Raw genomic sequence first — 17,476 nt, forward strand, 5'->3', positions numbered from 1 at the left:
ATATGAAAACTAAACTTGTCAAACCCAAAGAGACAGATAATAGAATGGTGGCTAGTAAGGGCTGGAGGAGGGGGAAATGAAGACAAAAAACCTTTCAAAAAAGGAGCTGGTTTTTTGAAAAGATGAACAAAAAAGATAGACTGCTAGCCAGGCTAGTAAAGAAGAAAAGAGAGAAGAATCAAATAGATGCAATAAAAAATGATAAAGGAGATGTCACCACCGATCCCACAGAAATACAAACTACCACCAGAGAATGCTACAAATACCTCTATGCAATAAATTAGTAAACCTGGAAGAAATGGATATATTCCTGGACACTTACACCCTCCCAAGACTAAACCAGCAAGAAGTTGAATCCCTGAATAGACCAATAACAAGGTCTGAAATTGAGGCAGCAATTAATAGCCTACCAACCAAAAAAGGTCCAGGATCAGATGGGTTCACAGCCAAATTCTACCAGAGGTACAAAGAGGAGCTGGTACCATTCCTTCTGAAACTATTCCAAACGATACAAAAAGAGGGAATCCTCCCTAACTCATTTTATGAGACCAACATCATCCTGATACCAAAACCTGGCAGAGATACAACTGAAAAAGAAAATTTCAGGCCAGTATCCCTGATGAACATTCATGCGAAAATCCTCAATAAAATACTGGCAAACCGAATCCAACAGCACATCAAAAATCTTATCCATCACATCAAGTTGGCTTCATACCTGGAATGCAAGGCTTGTTCAACATACGCAAATCTATAAACATAATCCTAGTTCTTTAAGAGGCATCATAAGGTTATTTGAAGTTTTTCTTCTTTTGTGATGTAGGTGCTTATAGCTATAAGTTTCCCTGTTAGTACTGCTTTCCCTGTATTCCATAGATTTTGGTATGTTGTGTTTCCTTTATCATTTGTTTCAATAAATTTTTTAATTTCCCACTTAATGTCTTCAGTGACCCACTGGTCATTTGGGAACATATTTAATTTCCATGTGTTTGTATAGTTTCCAAAATTCCTCTTATTGATTTTCAGATTTATTTCATTATGGTCAGAGAAGATACTTGATATTATTTCAATTTTTTGAATGTGCTAAGACTTGTTTTGTGACCTAACATAGTCTATCCTTGAGAATAGACCATGTTCTGAGGAAAAGAATGTGTATTCTGCAGCTGTTGGATGAAATGTTCTGTAAGCATCTGTTAGGTCTATTTGGTCTACAGCACAGACTAAGTCCAATGTTTCTTGGTTAAATTTCTGTCTGGAATATCTGTCCAATGCTGAAAGTGAGGTGTTGAAGTCTCCAGCTATTGTGGTGTTAGAATCAATCTTTCTCTTTAGCTCTAATAATAGTTGCTTTATATAGCTGGGTGTTCCAGTGTTGGGTGAATACATATTTACAATCATTGCATCCTCTTGCTCAACTGACCCCTAAAATTTCCTACTTACCTGTCCCATAAAATATGATTTTATGCTCTGTGTTAGCTTTATATTCCAATGTAACAAATTATCACAAGCTTAGCAGCTTAAAACAATATCCTCTTATTAGAGCATCCATCTTCAGGTCAGAAGTCTGGTATGGCACAGATGGGTTCATTGATCAGAGTATCATATGGCCAAAATTAAGGTGTTGGCTGATACAAACTTCCTGACTTCTTGTCTGGAGGCGCTAAAGAAAAGTTCACTCCCATGTTCATTCTTGTAGTTAGCAGAATTTTGGTGTTTTTGCAGTGATGTGAGATCCCCATTTCCTTTCTGGCTGACAGGCAGAGTCTGCTCTCAGCTCCTAGAGCTCATGATTTTGTCACTTGGCTGCCTCCATCTTTAAGCTAGTGACAGTGTACCAAATCCTTCAAGTCTCCGACTTCCTCTTCTATGACCAGCCAAAGAAAAGGGCCCTTATGGTTAGGTCAGGACTATATGGATAATCTCTCTATCTTAAAGTCAACTGTCCCGTGTGACATACCTAATCACAGAGTAGAATCCATCATATTCACAGTCCCAGGGATTACACAGCCATGGGGAGTTGAAGCAGAGGAAATCTCTGAGGCCATCTTAGAATTCTGCCTACCACATGCTTTGTTGAGCTGCATATCTGAGTTGGGCAATTGTTTTCCCTGAATTCTGGCCAACAAAGACTTTTAACTATTAAATAACATTTTTTAACCTTTGTTTGGAGAAAGTCTGTCTTTGCGTAAAATAGGTAAAAATTATTTCATTACAATGACCAAAATGATATTCACTGAATACTTCCTGTTTTTTTTAAAAAAATAGCAACTGCACCTGTGTACTATATATTATGGATGTTTAATTCAACATCTCAAATTTCATAGGGAGTTAGTAAAATAAAATTACTTTCTTTAAAAATTTAATTTTAAACATTGTTTTTTGTTGTTTCCCATTGAGTTATTCCAAAGGAATGCCTGCAGTTTCTGCTAACTTGTAGATCCATCCTTTTATAACATAAACTAAGGACTGTGCGATAAAGCATTCCAGTTGAAATATAAACAGATATATCATAGATAAGTAATGCTTTTTACTCCTGTGAATACAATTTATGCACTTAAAAGCTGGATGCAAAAGGAGCTTATTTTTAGAGATATCTTGAGTTGGGAGATGTAGCAAGCAATAGCAACACTAGCTAATTAAATCAAATACCATTCATGGTATCTGTTAGCATTTTAGGGTTCAAGATGAAACAAGATGGAAAAAGTGTATGATCCCTTGATAAGTATAACTTGCAACAAGTTGGCAAAAGGGTTAGAATTAGAAGCCAAAAATAGCAGTTTTGCTGTGTAAATTTTTTTTGCAATGACTTTATAGCTCCACATCCCAGATTGCATTACTCATTTTGCAAAATAAAGAGAACTATATTTTTAAAAACTATTTTAAATAAATTACTCCATCAAATTGACTAGTTTAAAGAAAATATTCCATGGACTGATGGCATTTTCAGGTTCTATATGGGAAAAAGAGAACCAAACTTTTTTGACACAGAATAACAAAGCCAAATATAAAGTATTAATTGCAAGTCAATGCAACTTAACTGTTTAGTATTATGGCTGTTTTAATTAAGCTGAAAATACCTAAGGTAATACCTTGTTTCTGAATTCTAGTTTAAATAACATAACATTGTTTTTCAATGTTGATGTTTCTATATGGAATCCATCTTAAAGCAATGCAATTAAGAGAATTCAAGGACTACAGTTGCCAGATATAAGATAAATGGCTGATTACAGAATATCATGAGTCTTAAAGAATGTGCTTTACCTTGGGGAAAGACAGGTGTGTGGAGACAGAGCAAGATGTCAGATTTTTCATGGGATATTTTTGTATTTTTATTAGAGGCACTTATGTTTAGACTCCTGATCCTTGCTTTGTGTCTGGGTCATGAGGCGTTCTTCAAAAATCTGAGGATTGGAAGGTCAGTTCTATGCCTACTGATTCCTTATTCTGACTATGTATTGGCTCTCTATGCCTCTGCAGGTGAGTGTCTCCAGAAATTTGAATAGGCCTTGACCTATGGATGAGCCAAGCACTGGTCAATACCCTGAAGTCATGAGTGTGCTCCTGTTCTAATAAACTCCCATTCACCCTACTGGTAGAGAAGGGGTCTCCCATGCTAAATAGTATGAGATGGCTGAACATGCAACACTTGATGTTAAACAGATGAGATTGACAGCAGTTAATTAGTCACATATACCATAGCCTGAGGGAGGAAGATGCTGTATCCCATCCAGGCAGGGCCACAAAGAGGTGGCACATCAGAATATACTAAGCAACCAGGGGCTTTGAGAGGCAGACTTTATAATGTCAAGAGGTGGAGGTGTCCATTGGTTCCCATGGAGGATGCCACTGGATTGTTGAAGTAATTTCACAGACCAGCAGGGAAGTGAAACCTGTTAGTTTGGTGACTGGGTTGAGTGAAGCTGGTCTGACTGATGGGGAAATAATCACAGGTTGGGGAGTTGGGGAGCCTTTTCCACTTAGTGGAAGGCATATCTAGGAAGAGCAGAGGAATTCATGGTTTGGCTTTGAGGGACTTGTGAGATTCAAAGATGTCAAGGCAGCACTTAAAATGTTAGGTCTTACAATACAGCTTGCATGAGAAAACAATTTAACAAACCAAGACCTCACACTGGCCCTATCAGGACAGAGAACAATCCCTAACCACTAGCCACTGTGAATTTTCTAAGTAAATAACAATAATTACAACAACAATAATTCCAGATCCTTATCTTAAAGTTGTGGGAAGGAAATTCCTTAACACATCTCTGCCTGGCTGCTTTATTCTTTCCTCTGACAACTATTGATCATGATTCTCATCACAATATTTATTCACACATTTGCCTTCTTTACTTTTCTTGCCTGAATAATCTCATTTTTTACCCAGGGGGAAAACCAGACTACTCCAGGAGGTGACCTGGTGTATGTTCAAAGTGCTCCCTGCTCACTTCCCTCTTGGCCTGAAGACTGTCATTTCTATGATGGGATGTTTCTGTTTTTTTCCAGAAAAGTACTACTGAAGTTCTATTTACATGAAGTGATTCATTTCCACCTTTTTGTCCCCCTCCCCGGTAGCTTAGAAAATGCCAAAAAACTCAAAGTACCTCATGCTGATGCTGAATCATCTTTAGATGTTCTTGGAGTATGACCCTGAGTTCACAAATGTGCCTATCACAGGAGAAGGTGCCCCTTGGCCTCAGCAGACACCAAGTAAAGTCACCCTCTGTACACCTGCTCAGCACCACCATGGAAATATAAAGAGTGTGTGCGAAAGGGAGGGAGGGAAAGAGAAAGAAAGTGAGAGAGAAAAATAAAGACAGCAAGAAAAAAAATTTGCAAGATTCAAGGAGATTCCAGGAAGCAATGCCATCAATAACATGTGTCACTCTTGATGACATTAGGAGCCAAATTCTGGACTTCACGGCCAGGCACCAGGGGAAGTTTTTGCTGGTACAGTCACTACATAAACTCCCATTTGGTCTTTTTGGTACCCCCCTGCCCAGCAGGCATCCTGTAAATTTTCTTGACTCTATTTCACAAGATTTCTGAACCTGCACATCCTCCCTGTGCAGTAAGTGCCAGCAAGACTGAGGTCACAGCAACACTCACTGCTGGAGTTTTGAGTAAGGTGATGGGAAGCAGCTGTTCCGTGCTCTGTTACTGAAAATCACCTGCTGCCTTGGAGAAGCTAAAAACCAACCACTCCAGAATAACTCCCCCTTCCTGCTTTTATGCCATCCTCATTTATTTATTCATTTATCTATTCAAAAACTATTTACAGAGCATCAACTATAGGCCAGGCATTCCTACCATCACTGCTTTGATCCAGTAGGATCTGTTCAGGCAAAGAAGAAGAAAGAAATGATGGAAATACAGGTGCAGTAAAGCCATCTCTAACTTATTCTCAGCCAGTTCATTCTGGATAAAAGGGAACATAAATTTCAAAATAGCTGAAGGTGTTGAGTAGAAATAATTTTTGAACTGTATGGTTTTCTTTAGGGTGTTATTTAAATCAACATTATATCAAACTGGTTTGGAGTTGAGAAATCTGAAAATAGAGAAATCAATCTTGTCATCTCATTTTGATCAGGTAATAGTACCTATTAAATAAAATCTGTAGGAGGCCTTTGGTTTGGACTGAACTCCTGCACCAGGGCCCAACAGACTAGACCAAAATGGAGTCACTTGTGCTAAGGTTCCACACCACTAAATAAAAACTGAGTTGTTTATCTTAAGTTCCAAGAAATCAGGAGAGAGAATCCAAATCCCCAAATGGTAGATTTTAGCTGTCGTGATAAGGAAGTCCACCACCCTCTCTACAAGGAAAGTAATTTTGAAATGACCACTCTGCTTTTTCTTCTTCATTTCAGCTTTCTTTAGCCCTGTTCTGTCTATAGAGCTAACCTCCTCTGCTCAGCAAAATGAAACACTCATTCTACTTTATAGAATGAGATATCGCCTGATTCTAGACTCATCTGTAAGAACCAATTAAGAGCTGTAAATTAAATTTGTTGTAATTTTGTCTTTTAACATACCTAACCCTGTGAATGTCATTTTTAAACACCCATAAATATTGCTAGGGTTTTCTAAGAACTCTATTTAAGATTGACATTGTTTTCAAAGTGCATGAATCAAATTTTAGTTGCTAGTAAATGTATTATTTTTAAAATTCCATTTATATAGGAAAACTATTAGATCCCCAATGAAGCTGATAAGTATTTTTTTCTAAAATGCTAAGAAATAAGTAAGTTCTCATTGCAAACCCATACTATAAGAAAAGTAGTGTCCTCATTGGTTTGAAAGAAAATTAAAGGTTATTTTCTTCTGAGCAGTATATTCACAAATTTTTAATCACATATTTGGTATAATTTAGCTTATTGAAAATTCTCCATCATTTTCAAATGTTAACCTCAGAAATAAAAATGAAAATCAGTGAACTTCTGAATCCATTAAGAAAAAGTGGAGAGTAAGAAGGTCTGGAGATGTCGAAAAAGTTATGTCGAAAAAGTGAGATTTATTTTTAATAATTTTTGTAAACTGAGTAAGAAATGCCTTCTTGAAAAAAACAACCAGAAAGTTTATTGTCGATGTGCTCATGTGTTAAATACACTAAATATTTCAGATGGCCCTGGCCTGGAGATTAATGAGAAAAAGCAATGGGTCTTACCATCTCAATTTTCAATGGCGTGAGATCATGAAGTTATAAGAATTTAGTTTAAATATAAAATACACAAACCTATGATTCTATGTGTATGTGTTTTTAATAAACAGAGAATGAGCTTCTATGTTAAGTAAAAGCTTAAACCATTATTCAATCTGAGAAAACTAGTAGAGATTGTGTTCATTCTTGGTATCAATGCCACAGTGAAGAAAACTGCAGATAAAGTAGAAATCATCCCCAACATTTGAAGACAGTCTTTTCCTCTATTTCATAACTTAAAATGGTAATAAAGCTGGTAGTTGATTTCCCCAGCCTCTAAATAAGATCCCAGGCTGGCCAAAACCTTGAAGCCCTGTGCGAGAGACCCTGAGCAGAGAACCCAGTCAAGCTGCCTGAATTTCTAACCTGCAGAAATGTGAGAGAATAAATGAGTCTTGCTGGAAACTGATAACGTTGTAGCTATTTGATTGTTTTCTGTTGCTGCATATCAAATTAAAGAAAGTGATCAATCACTAATTCTCTGCTTCTAAATGAAATTCCAAAGGATCAGCCAGAGTCATGCCTCATATCTGCCTCATCTGATTCTCAACAATCCTAGTCCCAACTTTACTTCCTTTTGCCCATTCCCTACTGGCCACGTGCATGCTACGGGATGCCTTTTATGGTTATGACTTGGATGCCAAATGCCATATTGTTGTATATCTACCCTGACTTTGCATCCGTGGACCTACTTCATAAGAAGCATTTTCTGGCGCAATGCTGGACTCCATACCCTCAGAACTGCTAACACCTCCCTCTTGATTAGCCCCAATGCAGACTCATGTAAATTCTAACAATTTATTTGTCTTGTTTTATCACAGAGGGATGACCTCCTAGAGAGAAAAATGAGAATGGAAAACATTTCAGAAGAAAATTAGTCTGATTTGAAACTGACTAGATAAAGAGGATAAAGAAAAAGAGCCAAGTGTCGAGACTGGGGGGCATGGAGAATGGTGAGGCCACTGTCAGTTGTGGCAGGACCCCCGGGGAGCTGGCTGTCAGAGGCAAGAAGATGAGATCAGTTTTTTTCATACTGAGTATAGTGTTAGAGGGATATCCAAGCCCAGCCTATCCTTCTTAAAACCATAAGCTTGTTGAGGCCAGAGATGCTATTCATTTTGTCCACCTCCTATAATGTCAGCAGCATTTTAAGTGCTCATTAAATAGTCTTCATTGAATTAATAGAGGTGTAAGTTATTCATTTAGCAATTTTAAGTATTGAATTAAGGTTTGGAAAGAAGGGTGTTGGAGATTACATCTCTAACAGAGTAGTAAAAGTATTAGTCTTAAGCCACAAATTAATGTTAATTTAAGAAGAAACTTTACAGGAAGCTCAGAAGAGATGAAAACCAAACACACATTGAGTGTTAGATGATATTACAATATTACAGACTGTTAATTTGGGAGGAAGTGATAATGAGATTGTGGTTGTAGATTTCTTAAAAGTCCTCTTCTGTTTACAATATATACTAAAATAATTGTGAGTAGAAACAAATAATGTCTGGGTTTTTATTTAAACTATCCCCTCCAAAAAAGTGTCAGGCATCGGGGGTTGAGAATAATGGCAGAAAAATATATAGTTATGAAAGATGGTTGATACATGCATAGAGGTTCACTGGAAAATTCTATGTTTGTGTTTCTTTGAAAAGTATCATAATGAAGGTTTGCAATACAGAAGGAAAGAAGGAAAGCTCTGAAAACAAATAAATAGCTGCACCTAGTTGTCAATTATTTTTCACCAGCATCCAGTTTGTTGGGTTGTAGAGATTTGCATCTATTTTTGTCTTTACAGAGTTTTCATTCTTCTATTCATCAAATGCTTACTACATAGTGACACCATGCAAGGCACCATACTAGAATTGGGTTGACATAAGAGATAAACATGTTACGTGGGAAACCAATATAAGGTGTTATTTTTACCATAAAATGTAATCATTTTGCAATTCAACATGAAATCATCCTCACTGAAAGGCTGTAAAGTACATGGTCAAAATACTTCCTTCTTTTGTTCTAATGTCCTGAAAACAAGGATTCACCATTATAACCCTATGTGTCAATACTTGAAGTAGGGAATCTGATCATTCTGACTCCATCAGGGGAAGCCAAATTTAGAAAGAGTAACCCCTGCTCCAGAGGGGAGCTAGGAGGGGGGCAATGCCCACCCAGTCAGAAGAGGCACCACTCAGCCCCAAGCAGCCCCTGACCTAGTCCTATAACAACAACCCCAACAGAGAAGTTAATCTCCTTAATGGAAAACAGATATGTTTTTTTACTTTCACCTATTACTGTTCTGATCTTAAACATTTCCTGCCTCTACTCTGCTCAGCTAAAGGAAGGTAAAGGAATGGAGATCCATGATGTCATCAAGCACACTCAAGGTGAAGCACAACAGGCAAGATTATTTGTAAAATACCTTTCTTCTCATCTCTTGTCATTGATACCCAGGGAGTGGAAAAGGAAGGAAGGAGCTTGCCAGATAAGTGAATAAAATGTGGTAGGTAGACAATGAGCACTTTGCTCTTTGTTTCTAGGTAATTCTGTTTCTTTGGTGGCACAGGACTGTGAGCTAAGAAGGGTGAATTCTGCTGGGTTTATTAAATGTCAGGATTGTGCTTGGAGAAGATATGCAGCATTTCTGACATGCACAGATTCCCCAAGCCTGGAACCATATCCACTACACTGTGGTTTATTCTTTTTAGTCATAATAGGAGAAAATGGTACCATGTTAAGGACAAGGTTTCGGAACAAATGATCTAGAATAGTGTAATTCAGCCGTCATCTGGCCCTAATATCTTCAGAAAAATCACAATGTAGTGGATAGGGTTCAAAGTTTGAGAACAAGAACCCCAAGATCAAATCTTCACTGTGCTAATTACTGGTGTAAAAGAGTCACTTAACTTCCTTGGCCTTGAGATTCCTGGCTTGAAAAGGGGCTAGTAATGCAGTCCAGGGTGGTTGCTGAATGGTTAAGTTGGGCATCCATGTGCATGGGTAAGGTGTTCTCTATTCCACTGAATAACCCAGATACAAATTTCTCAAACCAAAGCTCAGGTGTATGAAAATGTAAGCTTATACTTTTCTGTGGTGGAATTTAGATTATATCTTCACCTCCCATTCCTTCCAGTAGCAGAAATTAGTTAATTCCAGGTAATTAGGTTGCTTCAAGATATTCATTTCAAGAGTGTTGAACATTCATTTTTATTGTATGAGCATGAGCCTTCTTCCTTTGGGTGGGGCAGAGGTTATGGAATGCCACAATAAAGAAGAGAACCCCCCCCCAATAAGGATCAAAGCCAAAAGTAACTGGAGAGTGAGCATATGACTAATGTTGGCCAACAGGATACTCCTACCCAGGACAGGAAGTCCACAGTGCATAGGAAATGAGAGACCCTGGAGAATTTATTCTGGCAGCAGCATCAGTGGCAGAGGTTAACTGTAGTGATGTCCTGTGTCCATTTATGAAGTGGCCTTGCCAGTAGTGGTGTCATCAGCATCTAACCAGAAGCTTCCTGTGCAATGGTTTTGGCTGAAGCCAGTTCTTCCCTTTTCCTGAGCCCATTGATTCTGAAAACTCTCTCGTGTCCTTCCCATAAATTCCTTTTCTGTTCACGTTAACTAGAGTTGCTTTGTTTGGAATCAAAAGTCCTGACAAGTTCAGCAAGTATTTCTCCCTAAATTTCCCTGAGAGGGTGGTGGGGAGAGGCATTCAAGATCCATGGGGCTTGACAAAGCAGTGTCTCACCCAAAGGCATCTTCTTCCTGGATCATGATTTGTTCCACACAGATAACTGCTGAGCTGATGCATTGTTCTATTCAATACTTAGTGATCATTCCATCTCCAGGCTGGCCACACCTGAGATGTTGTTCTTCTCATTTGGGATTACAGGTTCCTGGACTTGCAGATCACATCCCATCTACTATGGCATTTCCATCCTCCAAGTCTTCCAGTCTCAGGTGCTGGACAATGTCAATCGCATGAAGGAATTTTCATCCCTTGCACCCACTAAGGCACATGGAGGATCGATGGATTTGCCTTAGGTCTGTCTACCTTGGTACCTATATATGTGCTTCTCTTTCTCTAACTCACTGTGGCTCAAGAAACAGGCTTAGTGCCTCCCAAGGCCCCAACAAGAAGTGGAACACAGGACCTCTCCATATTTGGATCCTCAAATATATCCAGGACTCTCTATGGCAATTCCAGGGATTCTATCCAGGATAGAGCAGGCTGCAGAGCATATTCTTAAGGACATTCACCAGAATCTAACTGTCTTGATGTTCTCTAACTCTTCCCAACCCCTAGTTTGTAGGGTCTTATACTTCTTTGAGAGAAGGGGGGAAAGTGATCTAGATATATCATATATTATTCCATATTTATTCCATACTTATTTTTTAAACCAGGACTTTTAAATTTATAAATATATAATTTTTAAGGTAGTTCTGTGCATCTATATGGATACATATATATAATATGCACAGAACTACCTCAAAAATTGTCAGCATTTAAGAAAAATCCAATTATATTAAAAGGTATGTAATAAAAAAAAGCGCACGTGTTTTGATTCTTTTCTACGTAAAATGTGACACGTTTTCTTTCCTATCCCTGTCCCACATATTTCCTCACTTTTACCATTTAAAAGTAGTTTGCCTCACTTTTACCATTCCCCAAGCAACTAATTTTAAATAGTTTAGCTATTTATTCTATAATAAGGTTATATTTCTATGTACTAATTTTTTGGTTAGCTTGCTCTTATGAAAGATGTGTTTTTAGAGCTCATACATTTCCCTCTTCTCCTACTCACTCTTCCACTAAAAGTCTCATTAAAACACATTAAATACCTAAAGATATAGCACTGAAAGATAGGATAATTATTTGATTGTCAAGTAACTCACTGCCAGAATATAGAAGAAACTCTTCTATATTTATGTAGCTGAAATGAGAATTATAGTTGATAAAAACTGTATGCAAATATCAAGAATAATTATTAAAAGAGAATATAAATAAAATACATGTACCGTATTTATAAAATTATACAAATTTAAGAGAGAGGAAGGAAATATGTGGGACAGGGATAGGAAAGAAAACGTGTCACATTTTACATAGGAAAGAATCAAAACACGTGCATTACTGACTTTAACAGAAAAAAATAACACTCATAAGAAATGCTCTTGAAAAACTTAAGGCTAACCACCAGCTGAATTGAAATAGGATTAAAATTTTCTAAATGATTGAGGAAGAGAAAAACATTTTTTTTGGGGGGGGGGGGGGTTTCGCTCTTGTTACCCAGGCTGGAGTGCAATGGCACGATCTCAGCTCACCGCAACCTCCACCTCCTGGGTTCAGGCAATTCTCCTGCCTCAGCCTCCTGAGTAGCTGGGATTACAGGCACGCGTCACCATGCCCAGCTAATTTTTTGTATTTTTAGTAGAGACAGGGTTTCACCTTGTTGACCAGGATAGTCTCGATCTCTTGACCTCGTGATCCACCCTCCTCAGCCTCCCAAAGTGCTGGGATTACAGGCTTGAACCACCGCACCCGGCCCAAGAAAAACATTTTTAAAGCTCTATTCCATATGCAAAAGAAGAAACTGCAGAAAATAAGAAAGGGTAGTTGACATGAATACAGAAAGATAATACAGTATAAAAAGATTATAGGAAAACAAACACAACACTTTAAACAGTAAGTATAACGGGTTTAAAATTTCTTATTGAAAATCAAAGACTCAGATTTGGTTAAGAAAACACAATTCAATCCTATGCTTTTTATAAGTTTATTTAAAGTCAACAGACCTATTTTAAAAACCAGGCTGTGCCATATAGTAGCTGTGTGATTTAGGCATGTCTCTGAACATCTTTGTAGCTCAGTCTTTTTAGCTATACATAAAAATAAAATGCCTACTTCATATGGTCATTGAAGGATTAAATGAGATCACATAAATCTCAGAGCCTCCTCTTGCACAAGTGTCAATGTATTTTCATATTCAAAGTAGCAGGGTCCAAGATTCAAAAGCAATTTAATCTTTCTTTGCACCTTTTGGAAAACATAAAGGAAACTTAATGCATAACTCAAAAACATGACTTCCTAAAATTTCTGTTTTTGCATAATCCATAGATTCTCTAGAGTCCCTCACTAGAGGACAGTTTTGCCAAGCTCTCCTCAATATTGCTGTCTGTACTATCTCTTGTTTTCGTGTTTCCTCCCTACTTTATTCCAGAACTATCTATTCTCTACTCTCTCTACCTACTTTCTTGATTCTGGGTTTATAAATTGTAAGAACCTGGCCACAAATTCAGGTTTCTTCTTACAAGGGAGATAAAGAAAGAAGTTGCATTGACTAAGAGGCAGAGAACAAGAAGGAAGGAAGTAAAGTTGGAATTATGCTTTAATAAATTTTATCTCCATAACATATATAAAGTGCCTTACATATAATAAATACTTAATAAATAGCATTTCCGTCCTCAGTGTTTCACAAATGCTTCAAAAATGCTTAGTCTTTGTTTTTGACATATCTTCCATAAATAAAAATATTTATTTAATCCTTGAACACTAAATTTCCCAACACTCCCTTCCCAACTCTACCAAATTAACAATCTGAAAATGGGCACTGATTCAAAGGAAAGAAACTGCTGTTTTAAAGCAAATCTGTGATTCAGATACATTTAAAATCCATATTATAATATGAATAATCACCTCCTAAAGTCTCTATTCTATGCCTGATTTTTTTCACAGCATTTTCTTAAAGCAAGGCACACCTGCACCCCTACCATCCCCAAGGGGTTCAGAGTGAAACTAGACCCCACAAAAGACCCCCTTCGTTGTTTCAACCTTTCTAAAAGTATGATTTTTTTCTCCTGACATTTTAGAAGTGTTATTAAAACTCACTGGATTCTTGGGATTTGGAGAGGGAAGAAAAGAAACAACTGAAACCTTGATTTTCCTCCCCTGGATATCATGTTTGTTTTGACATGTGGGTGTGGTGTGCTTTTCTGGCAATGACTGCACAAATTCAACCCTGGGTGTCTACAGGACACAGTACAGCCATGTCTAGGTTGCTTAGACAAGGAGTATTGCTTTTCTTTTTGCAGGTCATTCACACACAGCTGTTAGACTCAGGTGTCATAGCACCAAGTTGCTTTGCTCTTTCATTAAGATCTTAGGCTACACGCTTATGTGTCTGAAAACAAAAAGCAGGGAGAGAGACTAGTTAAAAGTTTAATGTGGTGGATATGGATTTGAGCTGTCTTGGGTCTGTAGGAGGGTACAGGTTGCAAGTTTGCAGACTTTTGGATATGTTTCTAATTGAGTGTCAGGATGCCATCATTTCTGCCCCCTTTTTTTTTACTCTGAAGTTCAAGGGTACATGTGAAGTATGAACAGGTTTGTTACCTAGGTAAACATGAATCATAGGGGTTTGTTGTACTGATTATTTCATCACCCAGGTATTAAGCCTAGTATCCATTAGCTATTTTTCCTGATCCTCTTCCTCCTCCCACCCTCTATCCTGTGACAGGCCCCAGTGTCTGTTGTTCATCTCTATGTGTCCATATGTTCTCATTATTTAGCTCTCATTTATAAGTGAGAACATGCAGTATCTGGCTTTCTGTTCCTGCATTAGTTTGCTAAGGATAATGGCCTCTAACTCCATCCATGTCCCTGCAAAGGACATGGCTTTTTTGTTTGTTTGTTTGTTTGGGGTTTTTTTGCTGCATAGTATAGAAAGAGAGGAACTCAAATGATTCCTGTTTTCAGATGACATGATCCTATATCTAGAAAACTCCATCATCTCAGCCCAAAAGCTTAAGCTGATAAGCAACTTCAGCAAAGTTTCAGGATACAAAATCATTGTGCAAAAATTGCTAGCATTCCTATACACCACCAACAGTTAAGCTAAGAGCCAAATCATGAACAAACTCCCATTCACAATCACCACAAAAAGAATAAAATATCTAGGAATACAACTAGCAAAGGAAGTAAAAGATCTCCACAAGGAGAACTATAAACCACTGCTCAAAGAAATCAGAGATGACACAAACAAATGGAAAAACATTCCATGCTCATGAATAGGAAGAATCAATATTGTTGAAATAGCCATACTGCCCAAAGCAATTTATAAATTCAGTGCTATCCCTGTTAAACTGCCATTGACATTCTTTACAGAACTAGAGAAAACTATTCTAAAATTCATACGGAACAAAAAAAGAGCCCAAATAGACAAGGCAATTCTAAGCAAAAGGAACAAAACTGTAGGCACCGCACGACTGGACTTCAAACTATACTACAGGGTTACAGTGACCAAATAAGCCTGGTACTGGTACAAGAATAGGCACAGACCAATGAAACGATAAAGAATCCAGAAATAAGACAACATACCTACAACCATCTGATCTGCAACAAACATGGCAAAAACAAGCAATAAGGAAAGGATTCTCTAACCATATGCAGAAGATTGAAACTGGACCCCTATCTTACACCAAATACAAAAATTAACTCAAGATGGATTAAAGACTTAAAAGACCCAAACTATAAAAACCCTGGAAGACAACCTAGGCAATACTATTCAGGACATAGGCACAGGCAAAAATTTCATGATGATGATGCCAAAAGCAATTGCAGCAGAAGAAAAAATTTAAAAATGGGATCTAATTAAACTAAAGAGATCTGCACAGCAAGAGAAACTATCATCATAGTAAACAGACAACCTGCAGAATGGGAAAATTTTTGCAAACTATGCATCTGACAAAGGTCTAATATCCATCAGCTATAAGGAACTTAAATGAATTTACAAGTAAAAAGCCATTAAAAAGTCTGCCACCTCTTTTTTTTTTCTTTCTGCAGTTCTCTCTGCTTGATATTTTAAGGGAAGATTTTCTTAGACAGCTTTGAAAGTTTGAGGTTGCATCTCTGTCATCTTGGCACTCAGTAGATGAGTGACGTGTTTTTATTACAGAATTTCTTCTGTTGAAATGAGTTCTGATCTTGTCTCTCCCTCATTCACCATTCTTCCTGTCATGAATTTTTCTGGTATGGCCATATAGAATAAATTTGTTGGAGTTCATGTATTTATGATATTATTTCACACCTTCATATCTTTGTATGTGCTGTTTCCTCTGCCTACAATTTATTTTCTTCGTTTCATTTATCTCTTGCCTCCCTGTCCTTCAAAACTCAACTTCAGTGTCACCTCTTCCCAGAAATCTTCCTTGACTCTCCCACTGTAGTCTCATAGTAGCTTGTACATAGCACTTTCATATTTAAAACCAGTATTTGCTGAGCATTTACTGAGTGAGCATGTAACCTCTATTCATTCACTTAATGACAATCTTATGTGGGGGTTTTATTTTGTTTTGATTTTTTTTGTTTTTTTTAGACAGAGTCTCGCTCTGTTGCCAGGCTGGAGTGCAATGGCATGATCTCAGCTCACTACAAACTCCGCCTCCTGGGTTCAAGTGATTCTCCTGCTTCAGCCTCCCAAGTAGCTGGACTACAAGCACATGCCACCATGCCCAGCTAATTTTTCCTATTTTTAGTAGATATGAGGTTTCACCATGTTAGCCAGGCTGGTCTTGATCTCCTGACCTCATGATCTGCCTTGCCTCAGCCTCCCAAAGTGCTAGGATGGCAGGTGTGAGCCCCTGCACCTGGCCAACAGTCTTACATTTTAAGAACTATCACTTATAATCATTTTATAGACAAGAGAGGGAAGTGTAGAAATATTAAGGAACTTGTAAACTTGCTTATGGGTGGTAAGGTCCCAATTCAAGTCCAGATCCATCTGACTTCAAATCCTGTTCTCTTCAGCACTAGCTTATTCTACCTTTTCTCATAACAAAAGTATATTTGCTGATATACTTTAATTATGGATAAACTCTGCTATTTTTTTTTCCATTAGTTTGAAAGTTCCTTCAGGTCAGAACTAAAATCTTACTCATATTTGTAACGTCAGTGCATACTAGCCAAGTCCCTGGCATAGATCAAATTCTCAAGAAAAAGCTGTTGCATATATGAGAGAGGGGGTCTCTATTCTGTTGCTTTCATGTTCAGCTTACATCAGAATGCCTCTTTTCTCAGTGAAATTGAAACTCAGCTCAGCTTCACTAGGTCAGACCATTCCACATGCTAGTGAGGAAAAGCAGAAGAAATCCAAGGCAACTGGTATATTGGCAGCTCTGAGTGGGGTGAGCAGGAAAAACAATGTGTAAGTGCACAGGGAAGCCAAGCTCCAGGGATGAATTAGTTTGTGCAGCTGGGAGTCAGTGGCAGCCAGCCCACCAATTTCACATAAGAAGCAATCATCAATAGAGCAACATACACCATGAGCAGAAGAAAGATACCCTGTGAGACCAAAAGCTCATGGAAGAAAATCCAAGAAAGTCCAAATAAAGGACAAAATGGCATAGATCAGAGGAAAGGTAGCACCTACCTCAGTACTGGTGTTCCATGACTACAGGATGTGTCCAAGCATCTATTTGCAAAAATCCAAATCACCTACAGTTAGACCTTGGCAGTGACTCCCAGAGCAACAAGAAACAGGATTTGTTTAGAAAAACTGTTCTGAGTAAAGAAAGGGGCTGCACTCAGAGAAGATCTATACAGAGATGCACCTGAGTGATTTTGGGCCCCCAGATCACTTACTTAAATAAATGAAGCGGTGAATAAAAGCAGTTATGTGACATAATTAAAAAGATAGGATGTTGTATTAGCAGTCCCACTGGAAGTAACAAGCTGGGGATTTGCATGAGGAAAATATGATTGTAAGACCTATGACGACAAAAAGGGAGGATTAA

General features: G+C 37.9%; 1 long non-coding RNA gene across 1 annotated transcript; it reads right to left on the reverse strand.

Annotated features, from left to right (window-relative positions):
- Positions 1-565: 565 nt before the first annotated feature.
- LOC116530534 lies at positions 566-17,014 on the reverse strand. Its single transcript, XR_004260050.1, has 3 exons — positions 17,004-17,014; positions 5,305-5,309; positions 566-762 (listed from the first exon to the last, which is right to left on the reverse strand). It is a non-coding gene; the product is annotated as an uncharacterized LOC116530534 (long non-coding RNA).
- Between the last annotated feature and the right edge of the window lie 462 nt (positions 17,015-17,476).

Source organism: Sapajus apella, unplaced genomic scaffold, assembly GCF_009761245.1.
Source record: "Sapajus apella isolate SASKATOON/1434 unplaced genomic scaffold, GSC_monkey_1.0 scaffold3, whole genome shotgun sequence".
NCBI lineage: Eukaryota > Metazoa > Chordata > Mammalia > Primates > Cebidae > Sapajus > Sapajus apella.